The sequence below is a fragment of the Nerophis lumbriciformis genome, linkage group LG06, assembly GCF_033978685.3.
Source record: "Nerophis lumbriciformis linkage group LG06, RoL_Nlum_v2.1, whole genome shotgun sequence".
Lineage (NCBI taxonomy): Eukaryota > Metazoa > Chordata > Actinopteri > Syngnathiformes > Syngnathidae > Nerophis > Nerophis lumbriciformis.
The window spans coordinates 28,059,403-28,080,266 of NC_084553.2; positions in this window are offsets into that span (position 1 = coordinate 28,059,403).

Consider the following 20,864-nt stretch of genomic DNA (forward strand, 5'->3'; position numbering starts at 1 on the left):
CATAATACTTGTGAAGGGTTAAAAAACAAAAGGTTGTGTGCAAATTAGAGTATTTTGCATGTCTTTCTCGCTGTTCTGTCTTGTTTGTTGAATGTATTAAGAGCATATAAGATCAGTGTTTTAAGTTTGCTTTGGAAGTCAACACTGAGGTACACTTCCTATTTTAGACAGCGGGAGGTTTTCATCTGCTCCATTCTTATGCCAAACAAAGTATTTTTGGTATATATCGTTTAGTAGCATGATAATATTTGATTGTGGTGTGTTATTTGTTGACTGTGATGTCATTACTGTCATGCAGATTTTCATAATTTCATACTGTGAAGTGAATGTAAGCATAGTGAGCTAGTTTGCTGTAGAGTGTTTATCATACATATTTTGTGGTGTTTTTTTTTAAATCTATTTAAGTTTATTACACAACATAATACATGTATTATCCTAGTATACTTGTGTGTGTAATTGGCTGTGTGTGCATGTCTTTAATGTAAACATCCTTTCTGCTTGTATGTTTTCAGTTTTACCCTTTTTTACGGTCAATAAACCTGTGGACATGAAACATTTTTTCAGAGTATTTGATCAAGAAAAGGTGTTCGGGTAAAGCCAAGATAGGCGGCACACTCACGAGCTCCGGGTCTAAAGTGGCTGTCAAAGTTTACTAACTTCTCAGTTTATGTCCACATCATTTTACTATCAAGGTGAGAGGCATTATTCATAATCTAGAATAAACTTGCACGAGCTCAGAGGCAAGAAAGCAGCTCACCAGCTCGTGATGTCAATTCAGCAGCATAAGGAAGTTGCCTCTATCTGATCTATGCGCCGCTAAATGTAAGTCTTTAACATCAGCGCTTTTAATAACAATATCGCTAATAGGTTAATATTCAGGTCACGAAATGTAAATGGAGTATTGTTGGCCCTTTTTAGATGGTTATTTACAGAGGTGGGTAGAGTAGCCAGAAATTGTACTCAAGTAAGAGTACTGTTACTTTAGAGATTTATTACTCAAGTAAAAGTAATGAGTAGTCACCCAAATATTTACTTGAGTAAAAGTAAAAAGTATGTTGTGAAAAAACTACTCAAGTACTGAGTAACTGATGAGTAACATACACACACATATCATATATATATATATATATATATATATATATATATATATATATATATATATATATATATATATATATATATATACATATATACACATACATTGATATATACAGTATATCATTTATATTTATTTATTTTGCCGTTTTTGTTTACATGTTAAAGGTGTTTTAATGAATATATACATGCATGTTTAACACATATAGATTCCTTTCTTTCATGTTGACAAGAATATAAGTTGGTGTATTACCTGATTCTGATGACTTGCATTGATTGTAATCAGACAGCAGTGCTTAACGTCCACGTTTTCAAATGCAGGAGAAAAAAGTTCCTCCTTTCTGTCTAATACCACATGAAAGTGGTTGGTTTTTGGTATCTTATTTGTCCAGCTTCCATATTCGTTTTCACACACTTTACAAGAAATACATTGGCGGCAAATTCCGTAGCTTGCTAGCTTGTTTGCGCTGGCTTTCGGAGACTCTTATTTTGAAAGCGCAGGCGCGATGGAGCGGCACTTTTATTGTGAAGACAGGAACTGTGCAGTCAGTCTTTAGGCTTGTGACGGGATGTACGTTTGAAATAAAAAAGTGTCTTTTTTCCTTCACACTTTTGATTGATTGATTGAAACTTGTATTAGTAGATTGCACAGTACAGTACATATTCCGTACAATTGACCACTAAATGGTAACACCCCAATACGTTTTTCAACTTGTTTAAGTCAGGTCATGTGACCGCCTGGCTCTGTTTGATTGGTCCAACGTCACCAGTGACTGCATCTGATTGGTGGAACGGAGTCAAACGTCACTAGTGACTGCATTTTATTGGTGGAACGGAGTGAAACGTCACCAGTAACGCAGGCACTTTGAAGGTCTGTCTGACAGACCAAAACAAACAAAGCGTGCATTAACAGATCGATAAAAATTAGTAGCGAGTAGCGAGCTGAATGTAGATAAAAGTAGCGGAGTAAAAGTACCGTTTCTTCTCTATAAATATACTCAAGTAAAAGTAAAAGTATGTTGCATTAAAACTACTCTTAGAAGTACAATTTATCCCAAAAGTTACTCAAGTAGATGTAACGGAGTAAATGTAGCGCGTTACTACCCACCTCTGGTTATTTATTGGGTTTTATGGTTGGAGTAAACGCGATAGACGAAATGACGTCATGTCTCCCATTGGCTTCATTGTAAGCAGACTTTTATTTATGTTTATTTACGAGTTAGAATGCATTAGGATTGCGAATTATAGGGAACATTTGAAAAAAAGAATATTTTTCTCATGTTTAGTAAGATGAATTGGTTTAACCCGATGAGATGATGGTCGAACATTTTGAAGGTTGTTTCAATTTACTGCATACAGTCTTGAAGACATTTTGCACAAACTAATGTGTGACACAAATTTTGTCAGAAAAAATAGTGTTACTCACTAGGGAAAATAATCAGAGAAATTGTGTTCTCGATTTAGTCTTCAGTTGTCCAGGTGTGTAGCCTGTGTTGTTCATTTTGTCTGGATGGTTTTCTTTTCAATTCCAAGGTGAGAGCAGATCGGTGTGTAAACACAGAGGATGCGCTTTAATAACATTGAACCTGTCATGCCGGTTGTGTCCGAGCTGGCATACTACCCGCATCTTTTAGACAAACTGTCAGCTTTTCACACAATCATTCATCTAAACTTGCAGCCTCACAATCTCTCTTAGTCCTAAACATCATCCATCAAGTCGCACTGGTTGAATTAGATACTGTTGCTACCCACACAAACATTCGCAAATGCACACACATTGACAAATCAAATCAATGACTACCTTCCTCCACACTGGGATGCGTTGCACACAGTGGGTGGCCAGTGGAGGAGTCCACCCACTCACAGGATATTCAATTGCAAGCATGTACAAATACATCAACTCTCTCTATTGCATTTCTGGTAGCATGGGATCAGCTAAATTTACACATGCAAGTCCTGCTTATGTGTGCACACCTACACGTGTGGTTCCAAAACAAAAACACATGCACACAATAAGCCATCGTTGTCTGTCCTATAAAAGCAACTCTGGATTTCAGGCGCCATTTATGAATGATTTATGAATGAATTGAAAATGAATTGAATTGGTGGAGGGTGGGACGGGGGCCTGGTTGGGGGCGTGGTTAAGAGGGGAGGAGTATATTTACAGCTAGAATTCACAAAGTCAAGTATTTCATATATATATATATATATATACTGTATAAGAAATACTTGACTTTCAGTGAATTCTAGCTATATATATATATATATATATATATATATATATATATATATATAAATAAATACTTGAATTTCAGTGTTCATTTATTTACACATATACACACATCTACTCATTGTTGAGTTAAGGGTTGAATTGTCCATCCTTGTTCTATTCTCTGTCACTATTTTTCTAACCATGCTGAACACCCTCTCTGATGATGCATTGCTGTGTGGCACGCACAAAAGTGCTTTCATCAAATGTACTAGAGTCTGGAATCTTCCATCTCTCCCTAGCATGGCCCAAAATCGGTCAATCTTTGCTTCCTGAGGAAGATCTTCACTGCCAAGCACTTGGTAGTCCACTACTTTTTTCCGGAGGCTATCCAGGTCCAATCGCAGCTGCGGCTTGGAACTTACAAGCGTATTTCTTCATCTTACAGTCGCCACGGCTGTATCTTCCTCGTTCTTCTGCTTCGTCTCCTTGTTGTGTGCGCAGTTGTGCACTGCACTCTCTAAAAGCCGTAGATGTTATTGTCACATATGCATGTACAGTAGATGGCAGTATTGTTCTGTTTAAGAGTGTCACAACATTGCTGTTTTTGGCAGACGAACTGCTTTACGGGAGACGAAAACGTGACTGCTGTTGTTATGTGTTGTAACCGCGCTGGGAGGACGTTAATGAAACTGCCTAACAATAAACCCACATAAGAAACTTCGATCATTCTACAGTTATAACGTGATTGGGCAGGCACGCTGTTTATATTGTGGGAAAGCGGACGTAAAAACAGGCTGTCGACACGTCACTCAGGTCGCATGGAGCTGGAGGGGGCGTGGCCTCCAGCTCCGCCTGAATTTCGGGAGAAAATTTGTCCCGGGAGGTTTTCGGGAGAGGCGCTGAATTTCGGGAGTCTCCCGGCAAATCCAGGAGGGTTGGCAAGTATGATGATGGGAGCCATGAATTCATATGGTACGCCCCTGAAATGAGGAGCAATAATCACAAACGTTATGTTGTGCTTCCTCACTTAGAGCTTCAGTGCATTCTTTAATACAAAGGATAGTATATACATCAACATTTATTTTACAGGAAATAAGTAGCCTTGGAAAGTATAGAAGCTTTTCAAGTTATACAAAAAAACCCACTGCAGTTTGGCTTCATACATTAGAACCTAACTCAATTAGCATTTTAGCTTACAAAAAGTGCATAAAATATTGTATATGTCACATTGAAAATACTGTAAAAAAGTGGATGTGTATGTTTATATGTATATGCATGCGTGTGTATATGTGTGTATGTGTATGTATATGTATATGCATATATGTATGTGTGTATGTATGTGTATATGAATGTGTAGGTGTGTGCATGGGTGTGGATGTCCGGTGGCTCAATTGGCCTGGCTGTGGATGAGTTGGGGTAGGTGGGTCGGTGGCCTCGGTGGTAGCCGGGGGTGTGCGTTGTTGTGGTTTACGGGGTCAGTCGCTTTTTTGTTTTGGTTTCGGCGGCCGCGGGTGTTTACGCTGCGGACGGGCGGTGGTGGTGATGGTTGCTGCGGTGATACCAGCGGTTGGCATCGCTGTGTTGGGTTGGAGTGGTTGGGGGACTGTGGCTGGTGTCTGTGCGCTTGTGGGGTTGTGGGGCTGGCTGGCGTTGGCTTGCCGGCTGGTGTGGGGGCTGGCGGGCGGACGGGATGCTCCTTCCCCTGGCCGGGACTCGTATGGGCACGTTGCTGTGTGGATGGCCGGGATGCGGTGTTTGCATTGGGCGTGGGGGCTGTGCGGTTTTTCTGCGTTTGGTTGCCAGTATGGGCTCTGCAGGGTTGGGTTGGGGCGGGCGGGGGCTGGCTTTGTTTGGCGGGGGGAGGGCTCGCGTGGCGTCACGTCAAAGTGGTCTGGTGTGGGTCACGGGCTGTGGCGGGGGGTGGCGGCCTCCTGGCCGTAGTTCCTGGTTGTCGGCCCCGTGGACTGGGGGGATGTCCGGGCCCTCTACTCCTCCTACTTATAGCGCACACAGTCACACATATATAGGACTTTGGGGATTGTCCTGCGGGGAGGCATGGCGGGGGGTTGAGGATGCCTCCAATGGAGCTCCAGTCCTCCTGTCTTGTCCCCTGCTCGTCCATCCCTCAATCTTAGCTGCATATTAGACACTTAGGATTTGGGGGGCTTGGTTTGGTTGGGACCCACCATGACCTTGATGTCCCCCAATTTTAATCGCATTATTAGTTCCCACAAGCATACATATCTCACTCACGCTACAGTACACACATCAATAGGGACTGGAGGTCGGCTGTAACGGCTGACCTCCTAATTTTAACTACACAGTAGACACTCTGGGGGCCTTGTACACATGCATGGGGGGTTTGGGGTTTGGCGCACCCCTCATTGCCTCGTCGGCCGGCGGGGACTGCGGTCTGGTGGCCTGCCAGGCTTTTATTCATTTATTATTGTTATATTTTATTTTTTATTTTTAATGTATTTATTATTTTTATTTTTATTATTGACTTATTTTTATTTTATTTTATTTTTTTAATTTTATTTTTAATTTTATTTTATTTTTTAATTTTTTATTTTTTTAATCTTATTATTTATTTGTGTGTGGCGTCGCGCGGGTCTCACTTCCTGTTGGGTGGGGTCCGTGCCCGTGTGGCCCGACCTTGCGCTGTGGGGTCTCTGTTGGTGACTTGGTGTGGTGGCGGCGCAGCCCCCGTGTCTGGTCTGGATGCTGTGTCTCGGTTGTTTGGGCGGTGGTGTGTTTGTGCGGGTTTGGGTTGGGGTGGGGGGCCTTTTGGTTGGGGGGGTTGTTGGTGTCTCTTGTTTGCGTGTTGGCGTTCGGGCTGACTGGCGCCGGCTGGTCTCCGTGGTCCTGGTGGCGTGTGGTTGCTGGTCGCAGTTTTTTTTTTTGATCGCTTTGATTTGATTGGCTGGTGCTGGCTGTCTGGGGTTATTGCGGCTGCTGTTTCTGCTGCCGTTTGTTTGTGGTGTGGGCGCCCGTGGCTGCTGGGTCTGGTGCAGGGGTGTGGCTGATGTTGTGACTGGTGGCAGCGCGCGCGCGTGATGGCTGTCGGGGCTGACGAACTGTGTATATGTATGTACATGTGTGTGTATGTATGTATGTTTATATATGTGTATGTGTACATATGTGTATGTATATGTATATATGTGTACCGTATTTTCCGCACTATAAGGCGCACCGGATTATTAGCCGCACCTTCAATGAATTACATATTTCATAACTTTGTCCACCAATAAGCCGCCCCGGATTATAAGCCGCGCCTACGCTGCGCTAAAGGGAATGTCAAAAAAACAGTCAGATAGTTCAGTCAAACTTTAATAATATATTGAAAACCAGCGTTCTAACAACTCTGTCCCAAAATGTACGCAAATGTGCAATCACAAACATAGTAAAATTCAAAATGGTGTAGAGCAATAGCAACATAATGTTGCTCGAACGTTAATGTCACAACACACAAAATAAACATAGCGCTCACCTTCTGAAGTTATTCTTCATTCGTAAATCCTTCGAATTCTTCGTCTTCGGTGTCCGAATTGAAAAGTTGCGCAAGCGTGGTATCCAAAATGGCCGGTTCCGTCTCGTCGAAGTCATCGGAGTCAGTGTCGCTGTTGTTCTGTGAATCCTGCCTTCCGGAAAGCTCGGACCACAGTTGTGACCGAAATATCTGCCCAGGCATTTACGATCCACTGGCAAATGTTGGCGTATGTCGTCCGGTGCTGTCTGCCCGTCTCAGTGAAGGTGTGTTCGCCTTCGGAGCTGTGTGAAAAAAGCCACCCGGCCTCTTCGCGTAAACTTCCCTTAACCACTCGCTCATCTTTTCTTCATCCATCCATCCCTTCGAGTTAGCTTTTATGATGACGCCGGCTGGAAAGGTCTCTTTTGGCAAGGTCTTCCTTTTGAATATCACCATGGGTGGAAGTTAGCATGGCAAGCTAGAACCACAGTGAAGGATGACTTCTCATTCCCTGTGGTGCGAATATTCACCGTACGTGCTCCCGTTCCACAGTGCGGTTCACAGGAATATCAGTTGCTGTGAAATACGGTAGTAATCCGTGTGCGGATGGAGAGATTGCGTCTTTTTATGAACCGGATCCTTGTCGCTTAGTAGGAGCCATTTTGTGGTCTTTACAGATGTAAACAGGAAATGAAACGTACGGTGATATCCGCGCGTTTTTTCTTCTTTTTCCGGGGGCGGGTGGTTGCTTACAGTAGAAGAAGAAGCGCTTCCTGTTCTATGGGGGCGGGTGCTTTCCTTGGCGGTTGCTTGCGTAGAAGAAGAAGCGCTTCCTGTTCTACCGGGAAAAAAGATGGCGGCTGTTTACCGAAGTTGCGAGATCGAAACTTTATGAAAATGAATCGTAATAAAGCGCACCGAGTTATAAGGCGCACTGTCAGCTTTTGAGAAAATGTGTGGTTTTTAGGTGCGCCTTATAGTGCGGAAAATACGGTATGTGTGGGTATGTATACATGTATGTGTGTATGTGTATGTATATATGTATGTATGTATGTATATTTCTGGGGGTACGCTCTGGGCCTGCCTGTCAGACGGGGGTCGACGCCTCAGGCTACTGCATCCGAACTGCGTGTCTGGAGCTCCTGGGTCCCGCTGTCCATCCCTTCCGGGTGCCCGTCTTGGTTGGGGCCTGTTGGGCCTAGTCCCTGCGTCTATTGTGGTAGCTTGGTGCTGCAAGGTATTCCGAGGTGCTGCGAGTCGGCCAGTTGCTGGGGTAGTGACCTTGTTTGTCAGCATGTCTGTGATCTTCTTTTAATTATTTTTTTTTTAAATTAATTAATTAATTTATTTATTTATTTTTTAATATATTTTATTAATATTATTTTTTAATTTTTCCCCTCCCTCAGGGGGGGGGGCTCGGCGGGGCGGTTGCTGGTTGTTCCATCTCCATCGTTGGGGTCCCTGCGGGTGGGGTGGGTGGTTCCCGTGGCCCTGTGCCTGGGTGGTCCTGCGGCGGCCGGTTTGGGTGGGGTGGCCGGGGGCTGGCCTCGCCGCGCTCTCCGGGGGTGGGGGGTGGGCTCGTGGGGGCCCGGTTGCCGGTGGGGCGGGGGCGGTCTTCCCGTCCGGTTGCGGGGAGTCTCTGGGTCCCTCGGGCGGGGCGTCTCGCCTTTCTGCCCGTGTGGGGTGTGGTCTCTCGCTGGCTTGGGGTCTGGCTGTCCCCTGCTTTTCTCGTGCCCTGTCCTCTGCCGGGTGCGTCTGTCTGCGGCCTGCTGCTGGCCCTTGTGGGCGGTACGGTGGGTCGGGCTCTGGGGTTCCTGTCGCTGGCTGGCTTGGCTGCGTGGGGGCGGTGGTCCCTGGTTCCCTGGGCACCACGCCTCCTGTTTGTGGGTTGGGCTCTCGGGGGTGATGGGGCCGTGCTCTGGCTCCCACGCACTCTGGGAGTCGAATGTATTGTACATGCAAATTCACATATGCTCACATACGTACATAGGTACCTACGCTCCCACATACATACACAAATACAGTACATATTTACCTACCTAATGTTCGTACATCCACACGCACATTCAATATACAAACATACACATACACATACTGTACATATACATTCACTGTACAAACACATATACACATTCTGTACATATACATTCATTGTACAAACACATATACACATTCTGTACATATACAAGTACATATGCATACTTACACTCATGCACATAATCACGTTTCATCAAACATATATTAACGTTGTTGCCCTAGGGTAAACTGGGTGTAACACATGGCACACTGACAAAGCTTAACCTATTGTGACTATAACAATCTACAAGGTTAATGTAGGTTGCTTCTCTTTCTCCCCCTCCATTTTTCTGCATTCTTTCGTATCTCAAGTTATCATTACGTATATGTATTGTTGCATTTAAACAACTGTATTGTTGATAATAAAGGTAAATTATTGGTATTGTTCATTATCAATAGCGCTATTTCTATTGGTATTTGTATTGATCCATTTGTAGTGTAATAATGCTCATTGTCATTTCTGTATTATTTTTTATTTTTCGCTAACTGCTTATTTGCTATTACTTTTACCATCATATTTGTACATGTCATATTTGCTGATGTTGCTCTATTGTTGTTGTTGTTGTTGTTTGCTGTTGTTGTTTTTGTCTCTCTGTCTAATCCCCCTCTTGTCCCCACAATTTCCCCCTCTGTCTTCTTTTTTTTTCTCTTTCTATCCCCTCCTGCTCCGGCCCGGCTGCACTAAATGATAATATAAATACATATAATAAAGTCAAATACAAATAAGGCAACAAGAGAAGTATCCTACACTTCTCTTTTGTAAAGTAAATCTGAACAGCCGACATGGGCATCTACATCAACTATATGATTTGCCTGAGAAGCTGGACAGGACACACAAAAAAAAGAAAAAAAAAAAAAAGAAAAAGAAAATACTGTAAAAAACAACAACACTTGAGCACATGTGCAATCTAACATGCAAATTGTGTGCAATGCAGAGGCCTAAAAACATTTTTTACAAACGTCCACAAACTTATTTCACACACATACTGATCATATATCTTCTCCACACTCTTTATGTCCACACATTTAAGTCATGTTCTTTGAGACAGTAACAACATACCTGTAATGGGGAGCAATAATCACAAACGATTGAGAGCTTCAGTGCAATGAGAAAAAGCTAGCTTTTTTTAATGGATCAAAATGACTAATTGGTGTCACACTGCGGTGAGGGAAGTCCTGTTTTGGGGTTGTCTGGCGAACTTCCTGTTTTATGTTTAAAGTCTAATCCTCCTCTCGTTTCAGGCCACATGCCCTTCCTCTTGTCTGATGTCTTTCCTGATTGCCTGATTGTGCCCACCTGTGTCACGCTCCCTCATGTGTATATAGTCCTTGTCTTCCCCTGTCTTGTTGCCAGAGTATATCGTCTGATCGTGTACCTCCAGCCGTCTTCCACAGTCTTGTCCAAGTCGCTAAGTATTGCCTTGCTTTATTCTTTGCTTTCTTTGTATCCTCTGAAGAGGAGTGATTTTGATTTGCTAAAGTTTTTTGATCAGTTTTTTTGAGCTAGTTTCAAAGTGCTCTGTCTTCTTTTTTCCCTCCTCTTGGAGCGCTTTAATTTGTAGTTTTCTTAGCCCTTTATAGTGTTGTTCTGTTTATAGCTTTTTGTCTCCTCTTCGTGAGCAATTTTCTTTTGGTGCAGTTAATCGTAGATTGTTGTTTTTTGATTATTAGATCCGTTTAGATTTTGCTATCGCCTTTTTTCCTCTCAGGAGTGATTTTCCGTTTATTGTTTTTCGCCCTGTGCTACGTTTCCTTTTTACTCTAGTGTTCAAGTCTAGAGTTAATTTCCCGTCTGCAAATGAGTCCTCATTCTTGCCAAGGCCTAACAATTGGATAGATGGATCAAAATGATCGATTTAAGTCAACTATTTATTGAAATGTTACTCTTGAATGGATGGTCACGTTTTTTTTCTCATTTGAACACATTTGCAAAACGTATCTTTTTAACATGTGTTATATGTCACACATAAAGAATAACTGTCAGTAGCTGTGTCTCAATTCGGGGGCTGCATCCTTCCAAGGACCCAGCCCATGCGGTCGACAAAGTGTGGGTCCTGGCGAGAGTCCTCCAGCACTGGCTGGAGTGATATAAATTGGGACGATATAGCCTACGAAACACTTCCTGGGTACGTCAGTTGTCCCCGCCATTACATTTATGTCGCGTTCTGCGGCTCAGTCCCGCAAGGTTGAATAATGACAAACTTAAGGGAAGAATGTTGAATCGTTTTTTGTGTTCTCTTGGTCCTTTACCTTATTTTAGAGGAAGTGGCTAATAGCTACCGGCAACGCCAGCGTCTGATTTTCCTGCGGTTGAGAGCTGAGCGATCATGGGAAATGGTTGTCATGGAGATGTGTCACGTGTTGACAAGCGTTCTAAAGCTGTTATTTCTAATTATTAGTTAATGGTGGATTTATTTGCATGCTTGTTGTATGGGACATGTACCTTTTTTAAAAACACGCAGAAAACCCAGAAAATGTCCCGGAAAGAGTCCTCACAGTCTATCTATACAACACCACACAATCTTACTTTATTTATATGGGATTCACAGTTGATATCATTTTCTAATCTTGTCAATTTGCTTGCATTAGAGGCATGTAATAGTAAATATTGGGAAAGCATGATATTATCATATAATTATTTGCAATGAAGGCAGAGGAAATGAATCCCAACAACTACAGTTTCAGCACATTGGTTTATTAATTTGTATCGGTTATAAAAAATAATTTGTTTTTAAATGATCATCCAAACTGGTATATAAGTGTTTTGTGTCATTTCTTTTTGTTTTTCTGTTGTCCAAGTACTCCTCCTTGATTATTCTGCACAGCAACAAAAACAGAAAAGTTAAACACAAGATCACAATATTCATTAATAGAAGTAAACATTTTCAATTAACATGCGAATGTACACAAAAAAATTGTAATAACTAATATTGGTATATTGATGCATACGTTTCCAATACTTCATTAATCCCGCCAGACATTAATAGAACATAATTAGGTTAAGTTATTGCAGTCTAAAAAAGTAAATTAAAATATGTCAGGCTTTACTTCCAAATGTTAAAAAAAAAGCTCAAGGCACCAAGCTGTCTTCAATGGCCAGGTATATGGCTCTCCTTCGAGGTAAAGAGAGGGGGAAAGAGCACAGAGGATGCGCAACATTATGATAGTCAAGGTCTCTTATTTAAACAAAAATGTATATCACTACTGCTTGACGTGTGTCTGCTTTTAGCTGTTTTAAATTAATAAAAAAGATATACTTACATTTTATAGTCCTCTTTCCGCTCCGCATAGAGCTGCCATGTTGAAAATAATGTTCAGAGTTGCGAGCACAAAGGATCTCGAGATATGAAAGGACCCAAAGTGTACACGGATACTCACTTTCTGCTAATGGGAGAAAAGGACACATTTGTCGGCCAGATTTGAAGGACACTTGGAACTTTTTTGAATTGGGACAGCCTTCTCCCACCGCGATGACGTCAGCACCCCACAATTGCGCACTGCAAAGAATGCACCTGCCGAATTGAGACACAGCTATCCGTCTCTACTCCATGTATAGCTATAGAAACACTCATCTTTGGTGTGCCATTACCATGGTTAACTTCACTAAATGGGTCAGGAACCGGAGTTCTGCCAACACGAGGGACACAGTGGTTGGTTTGACGGGGCGAGGGCCAATTTCATCGCATGTGTCCTACCCCACTACAATTGTGACAAACAACCTCCTTTACACCTGTGCTTCACCCTTTTTTTTTTTTTAGGTGACTTATTATAGGATGCCTTTGGTTTCCCCTCCCACTGAACATAGGGATAGTCGGCTACATACATATATATATATATATATATATATATATATATATATATATATATATATATATATATATATATATATATATGTTTTATATATCAGTGAAGTGCGGTGAGGTTCATGGCTGGTGAGGTACTGACTTCATCACAGTCAGATTTACAGACATATGAAACCTAAAGAGTATCTTATTCACCATTTGATTGGCAGCAGTTAACGGGTTATGTTTAAAAGCTCATACCAGCATTCTTCCCTGCTTGGCACTCAGCATCAAGGGTTGGAATTGGGGGTTAAATCACCAAAAATGATTCCTGGGCGCGGCGCCGCAGCTGCCCACTGCTCCCCTCACCTCCCAGGGGGTGATCAAGGGGATGGGTCAAATGCAGAGGACAAATTTCACCACACCTAGTGTGTGTGACAATCATTGGTACTTTAACTTAACTTTAACTTTACACATACAAACTGTAGCACACAAAAAAGCACATTTAATAAAAAAAAAAAAAGTTATTATGGTCTTACCTTTACTTATAAATGAAGTCCATGCGCCACTCCTTCTGAACAAAAGCATTGATAACTTGTTTATAGAAGTCTTCCTTATCTTTCTTCAGTTTTAAAAGTCTCTCTGTCTCGATGGAGATCTTCCTTTAATTATTACCTCCTGCTTCGATTGAAAGTCCAGTTTAGAAAACTGTTTTATTTTAGATATGTAATCCTCCATGTTAAAAGTCCAGGCAAGAGGAAAAAATAAACGATCGCTAACTGTTGCTGCTTGTTGTCACTTATTCTGCAGCCGAGTAGTCGCAAAAATGATCCCGGATCACTAGCGCCCTCTACCACCATGAGGCGGGATTACTGCGAGCCTCAGCCAGTGCGTCTTCGCAGCCGTTTTATGATTGCTCAGCACAAGAAATACATTACACACGTACAGTTGTTGACAAAATACACTGTACATTATATACCTCAGCTAACTAAACTATGGAAATGTATAATATAATTCATATAGCAATACGGTCTCACTGCACAGCAGGCCAGCAGTTAGCCGAGTCATTGCGCAATCCACTGGCTGCTGATCACCGCAAGTCTCTTCTCAGTATTTGAACGGCAAATGTGAAAATTCAGCGATTTTGAATAAAAAATAATCTAAAACTGGTGAAGTTAAATGGAAAATAACTTTATAGTATAATCACTGGATACATATAACAATTTAATTAATTGTTTTTCTTTTTACATTTTTTTTCTTTCCATGATGGCACGTGAGGCCCTGCCTCACCTGCCTCCCCTGATTGCACGTTAGGGCTTGAAAAGGTTGGTGACCACTGATTTATATTATGTGATGTCATCTGTGTCCGTAGACATGTTCACATTTCGGCCTACAAGAATTCCACTTTCAACTAGATAAAACAAGATGCAGTAAATTGTATATTATTTTTGGGTTCGATACTGGGCTCGGGATCTTTCTGTGTGGAGTTTGCATGTTCTCCCCATAATAATAATAATACCTGGGATTTATATAGCGCTTTTCTAAGTACCCAAAGTCGCTTTACATGTAGAACCCATCATGACTGCGTGGGTTCCCTGCGGGTACTCCGGCTTCTTCCCACCTCCAAAGACATGCACCTGTTGATAGGTTGATTGGCAACACTAAATTGGCCCTAGTGTGTGAATGTGAGTGTGAATGTTGTCTGTCTATCTGTGTTGGCCCTGCGATGAGGTGGTGACTTGTCCAGGGTGTACCCCGCCTTCCGCCCGTGTGCAGCTGAGATAGGCTTCAGCACCCCCCGCGACCCTGTAAGGGACAAGCGGTAGAAAATGGATGGATGGGCACACACATACGCACGCATGCACACACGCACACACACACGCACACACACACACACACACACACACACACACACACACACATACTTCCTTATGTCCATTTTGGGGGCGCCCACTAAAACACCATACTTTTGGGAACACCACTTTCTGAATGGTTTAGAGAGATGCTAGTAGGTAGGATGTATCACTGGAAATACCCAGATTATGGAAATCACCTGAGATTTTAGTTTCAAACAACTTTTTTCCAATAATAATTATAACCATCAGATTGAGGACAAATAATTTTAAAGTCAATTTTGGGGACTTCAATTGTACACAGATACACAAACTCACAAAAGTCACTTTTAAGTGCCCCACATTCCTTTGGGGACAAAAATCTATAAAAGTAATTGTAACATGTATGTTTGCTATGTTTATGAGAATATTTAACCTTCAAATTCAGTCTCAACACTGTTCCTAATTTATCCAAAGAAATGCATTAACTTACTCATATTTAACTTTAAGTACAAGGCAAAACAACTGATGGACGATGGATAGACTAATGGCCAACCCGTGCCATACTAACAAGTATTATATTGACAGAACTATCCCCGTGCCTCGCCAGAACAGTTGGGTTTCAACATAATTCTTTAAGAAACACTGTTCTAAATAAAATGACTTAATATGTTAGCCTGCCACATTGGCACCACTATCAAATCTGCATGAAAATAAACATCACCCAACAAAGTAAGGTATGCTGTCAACATGTATTTTACTAACACAATGCATGGACATCATGTACCAGAGCCCAGGAGAGGAAATGGAAATTCAAGACGGTAGACAGTACCGTATTTTTCGGAGTATAAGTTGCACCGGAGTATAAGTCGCACCTGCCGAAAATGCATAATAAAAAGGAAAAAAACATAATAAAAAGGAAAAAAACATATATAAGTCGCACTATGAAAAAAACTGCGACTTATAGTCCGAAAAATACGCTAACAAATGTTCCACCAAACAAACGTTCCACCTAACAAATGGGTAATTGCAATAGTTGACTACAAAGCCCAGAGCAACAATTATAGCATTATAATTGCATACAACATAATGCCATTACAAAAATACAAATGGCTCTAACATTGGCCATGTATACTTTACAAAGGTGCACTTTAACAACACATTTTGTCTGTTATATCAGTAACAAGCAACGATAAAATGAAAAGCAAGTTATTGTTTAGCACAAGCCTTTCTCTTCAAGGCAGTGATTCGATTTCTGACGTAATTTTTTACATTAGTCCAGTTGTGGTCTCTCAGTGCGGGCTCTGCATTGATACACCGAAGACAGTCCATCTTCTGTGGTGTCTTGCAAGCGTGTATGAAGTGCATCATGTGTCTTTCAACAGCACCTACCTCACTCTGGTCCTACTTACGTTTAGCGTTTTCTCTGTCTGTAAAGAAAAGAGAAAAGGGGATATCAAGTTACCTCCAAAAGATGGAAGACCATAAATAGCAGGTATTATTAAACTAGTTTTTAATTTCTAAACCAAAAAGCAAAATAGTTTGTGATTTTAAATTAATGTTGATTCATTTGAACTTTTCTGAGTACAATATGAATTAGGTATGCTAACTATTTTTTACTAATTAACCAATACTACAACCTGCTATAGGACTGCTACAGCATGTACTGACTGAGTACAGTGCAGATTCTGTCATCGTATCCATCTTTGGGGTTTTACTGGAAACATTACTGCTACTTCATACAACACATGAATCTGAATTTTATCTTGATTGAGAGTGATATCAGAAGAAGTGGGGAGAAGATGTCTGCCTCATGGTCATCTTCAGCTATAGTCTCTGTGGCTGAGTTGACATTGGCAGGCTCATCCTCATCACTCGATACATCTTGTTCTTGTGAACACTCAACTTTTTCTGAGGTGACAATGTAAGAAAAGCAAAACAAAAAAAATTAAATAAACCTTTTGAAAAGTAGCATAAAGATAATAAACTCAGAATGGACTGCCTTCATTACTTAAATTACACATTGAGGCAAAGTAATTTTGTATATTAATATTACACATAACATGATTACACACATTGCCAATGAGGAAAAATACAGAGCAGTGATGATGCATTTCTCATGAGACAATAGCTGTGGCTTACATCTAACCCTAATATAATTGGAATAATATACACACATCCATACCTTCAGGGTCAATCTCAATGTCATCAAGGGCTTGACCTTTAAACTGGGAGAGGGTCACCTTCTCCACTGCCAAAAGCACTTTGCTCATTTTGGCGAGCTGTAGTGTTCCCTGTGGCAGGCGGTAATACTGCCTGTGCACACGAATGTCATGACCCAGAAAGTCTGCTAGTTGGTCTGATTCATTTTCCTGAAGACTGAGTACTTGTGACATTGTAGCAATGTGCTTCCACAGCCTTGTTGATGTTAAGACCTCTGGATTTTTAGCTCCACTCTCCCTTGCAAACTTGTTGATGCATTCTCCCACTCTGTAAGCAGACAAAGCACCAGGTCTAGCAAACATGTAAATGTTCTCCTTGAGGACTCCACACATCTCACGAGTTTGAGCTAGGAGCTCCATGACTGAGAGCATTGACGGCTTTAGCAGCACAGGGACTCCTCTTCCTCGTTTTCCCCTGATTTCAACTCTGGTGAAGAAATCGCACATCTTCTTTTCAAGAAGGGTGAGACAGGCCTCTATGTCTTTGTTGTGTTCTGACCTTTTCCTTGCCATGAATGTGGCCAACTCCATCCTTGACACCTCTCCTTCTCTTCTTCTGTTAAAAATGATCACCTGTGCCAGTGTCACTTTGGCAAGTGTTGCATAGCTGTTTGCAGAGGGAGAGAGTTTCAGCATTCTTTCAGCAACATATTTTACCTTCTCCATGTGAGAGTCCAAACATTTGACGTCTTCAGTGAAAGGTAAAATTGATGGTGCATTCCACTTCAGCTCTTTCATAGTGGTTGTTGCACTTCTGGTTATCAATGCCTTCCATCTGAAGCTTTTAATGGTCTTGAATTCACGAGCGTATTTCACCAGGGTGTCGTCTCTGTCGACTGTGGACAAATTATCAGTCTCGACCAGCTCACAAAGTACACCCAGACTGTGGCCAACCTTCAGGGCCAAGGAAGGTCTGAGAAATGTGTTGTTCTCTGGCTTGTACCCAGCCAACTCTTTCACTGCAGATATCACACTGTTGAAGTTGGATGGGTAGATGAGTTCCTCTGCTTTCTGTATAGGAGTTTTCTTCTGAGCAACTACTAACAGTCGCCCCATTTCTCGAAGTCTTAGTCTTATTAAGTCATGTCTGTTCTTTCTTGACCCATTTAGATCAAAGAGGTGTTGTCCAAACTGCAGTAGAAGTTTGTCATTTTGAATCGTAAGAGTCACCTCATCATAGGACATGCAGGAAATCACACTCTTCAAGCCCTCACTAATCTCATTAACAATAGCAGTTTTTAGAGCACATTTGGATCGAACTCGCTGCTTCCCAGTCCTGAATTCCTCATCGGTGTCCCCCCGTGCTGGACAGATTTTAATGTGCTTCCACAAAGTCCTCTTGCTATAGAGTCCTTGACAATGAAAGCAATGAATAAAATCTACAGCAGATCTAGCTTTTCGAGGTCTGTAGCAGGCCTGGAGCTCTCCAGCTCCCTTACGTACAACAAGAGCATTATAGGCAAAGTTTCCATGCCGCCTCAGAATATTTAACTCATTGCGTCTCTTTTTTGAGTTCTTTGGATGTAGGAATGCTCTGGCAACCTCTTCCACACTTCCGTGCACAGCTTCCAGGTGTCGTGCAATTTTTGAAGAAGGCTTGAGGCAATAGAGACAGTAATTTCTTTTGTTGTACACTCGACGACTTTGGGACTTTGGGGTAGGGAATACTTTTATTGAATCTGAAAGCTGTTGGACTCTGCTTTTTTTGGAGTGCTCGAGTTGCTCTCCTTAGAATGAGGAAATGAGCTCTTTCTCTTACTCGGAGTGTTGGAGTTAATTTTCTTAGGGCTAACTGTGGTGTTTGTTTTTACAGTTTCAGTTTCATAAGCAATGGCTTCGCTAGCTGAAGATAAAAGGGGATATTGCAGAGACAGCAGGGGCTTTTTTGCAACTAGATTGAGTTCTATGTCCTCATAAAGCTCAGAGGAACTTCCTTCAGAGTCTGGAGCATAGTCCAAGTCATTACAGTCTGTGGTATCAGATGCATCAGGGGATTTTTCCCTATATGTAGGTGCCCAAGGAAAACAAAAATGCAAAGGTTATTGCACTGTGTTGATGGACTGCACTTTTATTACATCAGCTTTCTCTCTTTTCGCTGTATATGGGAAAAAACAATGCAAATTTAGCAAATTTTATTCAAATAAAAAAGATAATGCAGACATCAAATAACTTCACTACTGTCAGTTCAAAACTATTGAACCACAATCATTGTAAACCATGATCCCCCTGTTAAGGTACACGCCTAACTGTGACTTCTGTATACTGTTACATCATTAGTTATTCTGCAGGAAAATACCTTTCTCTGTTTTAACGACTTCCTTTTTGAGTCATCTGCGGAAAAATCCTCCCAATGCTGAAAGGCTGACGATGATGATGAACAAGTAACAGGAGCTCTTGTCTGAAAAACAAAAAGGATAAAAACATTCTAGTATGTTTAAATAACAGCCTCAAATGCATTTTTGACCTTGTATAAAATAATAGGCAATACAGACCTTCAAAAGTAACTGGTTAATTTGAAAAGGATGTTAGACATAGTGGTGTTTTGGGGGCATGATTTATGACCAATTCCATCACACTACCATAATGATAAATCATGCTTCGATCCTCATTACGGATAATAACATTATGAAAATAAACAATCTACATAAACAATGTATTTCTGAACAGCATCTTAAAATCGATAAAATAGTGATAATTAGAATGTTTTTATTAATGATGCCAAATTCGAACACTGATGCTATCCATATTGTGGAAACTGCTGTAAGCCAAATAAGCTTATGTAACAATGCAGTAGTGTCACCTTTATTGTTGTTAGTTGCTCTCCACTGTCCGCTAGATCACTGGCCATTGTTGATTCATCCGCCGATGAAGCGTCTGATGAGGCTAGTGTCTAAAAAGACAAACCAAATGTTGCATTTGTAATATTGAAATTCTGTTTGCTTTTACAAAAAGGCAGATGTATAGCAACCCTTTCACTGCTATAATAATGCTCGATTAATAAAGAAAATGTGAATAATTAGAAACATGGCCCCCAGTCTATTGTAAACATACTTGAATATCATCATGCTCCTCCTCAATGGCATCATCCAAGGGAGATTCTGATGTCAGCTGAGGAAAAGATGTGAGAAAATATTAAAACATGATACTCTGTTCAAGTACAGTAACAAAACTTTTAGTAAAATTAAACCAATTGTTATAAAAAATTTAATAATGCCTTACTCTTACCAAAGTCTAAAAGTTAGCAAGTCATAAAAGAAGGCACAGTATCCTGTATTTTAAATTCTGCATTTTTATAGCTGTATGTAGCTATAAACATGCATTACAATATAGTGAGAAGGTTGCATTGCATTTACAGCCATGGTTTTTTAAAACCATGCATCTGCTGGCAGATGGAAAATAAAGTGAACTAGAAAGAAATAGATTAAGAAACATAAAATATCCATCTAAACATTCCATAAATCTTGTGCTGGTACTTTCTTTACATAGTTGTCCAAATTTCAATATTTTGTGCCAGAGGTATTTCACCAATTTGGAAATGGGGCCTGAAAATAAAAATGTTACCAGTTGACAGGCCAAAGTTTAGTACAATTTTGACTTTTTATGGCTGTCGTAAGTGATATATTCTTATCAAAATGTTACATATTCATTACTTTTATGATAGAGTATTTGGCAGAGGTGTGGACTCGAGTCACATGACTTGGACTCGAGTCAGACTCGAGTCATGAATTTGATGACTTTAGACTCGACTTGACAAAATGTAAAAAGACTTGCAACTCGACTTAGACTTTAACATCAATGACTTGTGACTTCACTTGGACTTGAGCCTTTTGAATTGACATGACTTGACATGACTTGCTACTTTCCCCAAAACCCAAAGATGAAAAAGTTATTCGGGAGCGCTCTGTATTTTTCATTGTGTACTTGTCTATCAGCGTTGCGTGTGTCAGCTGGTGTGGTCTCAGTACAACAGCCAATCAAATTAGATCTACTTTGTTTTCATCACACAGCATTCATCCAATCAAATTGCAGGACAACCAACGAAGAAGACATGTCCAAACCACACACCAGTGAACAAAAAATGATACCTAAAATAATTTTGTTTGGGTATAAAAATGACGAGGTGGTCAACACAAAACGGTTTGCCGTATGCAACACATGCGGTTCGAAAATTACTGA